The sequence below is a fragment of the Gossypium hirsutum genome, chromosome A10 (genome assembly GCF_007990345.1).
Source record: "Gossypium hirsutum isolate 1008001.06 chromosome A10, Gossypium_hirsutum_v2.1, whole genome shotgun sequence".
Lineage (NCBI taxonomy): Eukaryota > Viridiplantae > Streptophyta > Magnoliopsida > Malvales > Malvaceae > Gossypium > Gossypium hirsutum.
Window position 1 is genome coordinate 82,474,091 of NC_053433.1, and position 5,025 is coordinate 82,479,115.

The 5,025-nt window shown below is 32.2% G+C and overlaps 1 non-coding gene across 1 annotated transcript; it reads left to right on the forward strand.

Moving 5' to 3' along the window:
- The first annotated feature begins 251 nt into the window (after positions 1-251).
- Positions 252-358, forward strand: LOC121209066 (small nucleolar RNA R71). The gene has a single exon (XR_005904183.1). It is a non-coding gene; the product is annotated as a small nucleolar RNA R71 (small nucleolar RNA).
- Positions 359-5,025: the final 4,667 nt, after the last annotated feature.

Here is a 5,025-nt window from a genome sequence, read left to right on the forward strand (position 1 = left end):
CTTGGCCTCCCCATGAGAAATTTGGGTGGTTCCTCCAACCTGCATTGTAAGTGTTAAAAATGACGACTGCTTTTGTCGGCTTTGTTCTCATGACTTGCCACTGATAATTATTCAGTGACATCTCTTCTATAAATTCATAAACCTCTTCAGGTGTCTTATTATTAATTGTCCCACCAGCAGCTGCGTCAATCATCTGTCTAGTCGAAGGATTCAGACCGTTGTAAAAAGTTTGAACCTGTAGCCATAGAGGTAACCCATGGTGAGGGCACCTTCTCAATAGATCCTTGTATCTCTCCCATGCATTATAGAGTGTTTTTAGATCCATCTACACAAAAGAAGAGATATCATTCCTCAACTTAGTCGTTTTAGCCGGCAGAAAATATTTAAGTAAAAATTTTTCGATCATGTGTTCCCAAGTAGTGATTGACCCTCGTGGTAATGAGTTCAACCACTGTTTAGCTTTGTTCTTTAACGAAAAGGGAAACAACTGAAAGTAAATGGCATCATCAAAAATGCCATTGATCTTAAAAGTGTTACAAAACTCTAAAAAATTCGCCAAATGAGTGTTTGGATCCTCGTCCTGCAAACCATCAAACTGAACAAATTGTTGTATCTAATTTTTAGCCATCTCCTCGGTTGTGGTTTGAATATTGTCCTCTTGTCCTTTCTCTATGTCACGTAGGCTTCGCCTAATTTCTCTTCGGTTTCTATGAGCTGTGTGTTCTATCTCACTATCAAAAAGTAATGGTCCTGACGGGTTTCTTCTAGCGATAAACTATAAAAACATGTCAGAAGGAAATAAAATAAATTTTAGTAATATAAACAAAATTTAAATTGCAATAAAATAAATGGCTAAAGTAATAAAAATTAAGTGTTCCTAATATCTTAGTTCCCCGGCAACGGTGCCAAAAACTTGATGTGATCGTCTTATGATAAGTTTTATATTTATGATTGGTCGTACTTGAAAACTAACTATTATCACGATGAAGGCGAGTGCACCTATCGAACAGTAGTATAGCTTATAGCAAGACCGGAATGTCAAACCCACAGGAACTAAAAGTACTAGTATTAACTCTTTTTTTATTATCTAGCCTAAAAATAAAGGGGTTTATTTTATCTAAATTAATTAACTAAACTAAGAATGCACAGGAAGAAAATTAGGGAAATACTTTCGGGAAAAACTGATTAATTTGGACAATACCCAAGGGAAACCACCTAGACTTCACTGGTTATTTGACTCTGAATCAAACAATTTATTCACTTGACTTGATCCGTAGATTTCCTAATTTATATTATTATCTCTCTCGAGACTAACAACGTCTAACCCGAGGTTGATTAATTGAAATTTTTTTCTAATTAGAACCGCTAGTGTTGCATTAACTCAATCTATAGATTCCCTTATTAGGTTTGACCTAATCCGGCAGATTTATGCCGCCCTGTGTCTAGGGGTGCAATCAACTCCGCTTAATTATGCTTGATCTACTCTTAGACAGGGACTTTTGCTCTTCTGAATAAGCACATCAACACTTGAATCAATATCCTGGAATATTAAAGCAAGAATTAAGAACACATAATCAAGAACAAATCAAGTATTTATCATATAATTCAAAAAATAATAACAAGATCCTTCTTAGGTTTCATCCCCCTTAGGTATTTAGGGGATTTAGTTCATATGTGTAAAGGAAAACATCTCATAAGAATAATGATAACAAAACATAAAGAAAACGTAAAAAAACTCCGGAAAGAAATTAAAGGGAGATCTTCAGTCTTGAAGAAAAATCCAGATTCTAAGATGGATCAATTGGCTTTCTTCGAGTAATTCCTTACTTCCTACTCTGTGTGTCTTTTTTAGGTACCTCCTGGGGTGTTTATATAGGCGTTAGAATGCTTCAAAACCCTCAAGAGTGGCCTTTTCCGAATAGGGCTAGACTTGGGTCGACAGGGACACACCCATGTGAGGTGGCTTAGGTCGTGTTACAGTCTGTTAGATGGACACGGGTGTGTTGTGTGAGGAAGTCCAGGCTGTGTTGATTTCCCATGTTGACCCATTTTCTCCATTTTTGGCCCGTTTCCCGCTCTTTTTACTCTCCTATGCTCACCTAAGTATAAAACATGAAATTAAAGGATTAGGAGCATCGAATTCCACAAATCTAATGATAATTCATCCAAAAATATGTTAAGCATGGGATAAAAATATGTATAAATTATGACTTATCATATTCCTTCAAATCGTCCTTCTAAATAGATTGACCTATACGCATATTGCATTTTCGATTCCCCTTAAAGATATTTATAAATTTGGCATCTATCCTGGTAGCAAGACAAGAATTTCAAAATCCCAATATTCTAGACACATCATTACTTAAGAGGGTAAGGCTAATTTCAAGTCTGTAATAATATAACCAAATGATTCAAAAGAAAACCCTTCTCATGTGTGCCAAAACTTGTTCGAGAAAGCAACAAGGATACCAAAATGTATAAGAAATGTCAAAGTGAAGTACCAATTGCAACCTTGAGAATAAGACTAGGGGCATCACAACGCTTTGTATTTGAAGAAATATCAAGACAATTTATATTGAACCAAAGGTAAACATAACTGGAATTTGACACTTGAGGTAGGCATGGGTTGTAACAACTCGCTTTTCAGTAGTGTTAGAGACAGTGATTTCAGGATTATAAATATATTATTAAATTAAATTTTGATTTGATAATTTTTGTTAATTAAACGAATAGTTAAGTACAAGTGGTTCGTCCCTAAAGTCAAGTGGTTTTGGAAAATGAGGTTTTGAGACCTCGTTTCTATAAACTGAGCCTGTAAATATTTTTATTAAATATTTACGGAGTGATTATATTAGTATATTGAAATTTGGTCCAGAAATTTTAACGTTTATATAGTTAATTTAGTAAAAAGGATTAAATCATAAAAGTTATAAAAGTTAATCGCTATTAGTTTATTTATGCCTAATAGCTATAAAATTATGAATTAAAGGTTTTAAATAGTAATTAGATCATAAGCTAAATAAGTGGAAGGCTTGTTAATTAGGAACTTTTAATGGTTTTTAAAGGGTAAAATAATAAATTGTTAATTAGGAGCTTTTAATGAGTTTTAAAGGGTAAAATAATAAATTAATAATTAAAACAAAAATAAATGAAAGACAAATATATTGTCATCTTCATTAATTCATTACAATCGATTCATTTTTGGTGAGATTAGAGGTTCGGCTAGCTATTATCCCTTGCATGTAAGTCGATTTTGATTATATTTTTAGTAATTTTTATGTTTTTGAGATTGTTGTAGCTTAATTTAACTAACTCAGAGACTAATTTGCAAAATTGTTAAATGTTTAGAATTTTTTCATGGATGAATTTGTGATGTTTTTGAAGTTTGGTGATATATTATTAAGCTTTGTAATTAAATAGGATTATTTTGTAAGGTGATTTTGATTAATTTTTAGTTAAAGGGTTAAATTGATATAATATTAAATTAAATATAAAAATATTTGTGAAATTTTAATAAATATGGGCTATTTTGGTATAATGGAAAATTCGGCTAGCATGAAATAGGGGAAATTGTTTTAGATTTGAAAGTTTTGGGTTTAGGGACTAAATTGTATAAAAAGTAAAAGTTTAGGATAAAGGCGTAAAAATGTTTATTAAAGGGTCAATTACATGAATTTTAGTGTTTAAAAGTATTTGAACTGGATAATTGAATTAAATTATTAGATAGATCAAGAAACAAATCAACTGGATAAAAATCGTGGAAAAACAAAGTAAACGGAATAGTCGTGAGCATCACGTTTGTAATCATTTTTGACTAGGTAAGTTCGTACGTTGATTTAACTTATTAATTACTATTTTTAGTCATATGTTAATTACTATTCATGATAGAAATGGGTAAAATTTATTGATATATAATAATTAGAAAATTAGACTAAATTGATAATTATATCTGAAAAATGGGAACTATAGGGATGTGTACTTGTAATTGTATAATATGAATAAGATTATATTATTTGGATTTATAATGTGGCCTGTATGAACGTTGTGAATACTTAGGATACAAATGACATGTAATTAGGGTTATTATAGTTCGGGTGCTGGTCTTGGATGTCTTACCGATGGTTGAGGTCCTGCATTTGTTACAGATTCTCCACAGCTCGTGTGAGTAGCATCTTATAGTTTAACATCCCGACCCATAAATCATGTGAGTAGGCCCATTTCGTAGTTCATGTGTGCATATACAGTTACAGTTACAGTTACAGTTACTATTATAGTTACAGTTACTGTTACAGTTATAGTTATATGCACACTTTGTGTGAGCATTATTTGTAACAGCCCGATTTAGGGCCTAGTTAGAATAGTGGTATTAGGACCACAAATATGGATTCAAATAAAGTATTTTATCATTATTTTGGAGTCATTGCATGTTTATATATGAAAATTTTGGTGAGCTAATTTTGACGTTTGTGAGCTCAATTGCGAAAAAGGACTAAATCGCATAAAATATCAAAGTCCTAAATTGATAGCTAAAAGTGTCAAATAGCTAGAGAACTTAAATTGGGGGTCTTTAAAAGACAATTAGACCCTATAGAGATATCTTGGCCGGCCATTGGAGACAAATTGATGAGAAAGTCAAAATTAGGTGAGTTTTGGTCACCAATTTTGACTAGTTTTAATTTTTAAAATAAAACAAAGGCCACATCCTCTTTATTTTTCTTCTTCACCAATTTTTTCCAGCCATATGAGAGTTTTGAAGCTTGAAATTTGCAGCAACTTATCATCTTTAGAAGTAAGTGATTTTCATACCCTTTGTTGAAGATTTTTACATTTTTGGACCCCTTGAAGCATGAGCTTTCAAATGAGGGTACTTTTTTTCAAAATGGTTGAAAGTCTAGGGTTTTGCCATGAGATCATCTAGGGTGTTTTCTGAAATTTTATGGAGGGATATGAAGCTTAGTGGTGTGGTAAACAACTTTTGTGAAAGGATTTTCATGAAGATATCTAAAAAGGACTAGTTTGCATAAG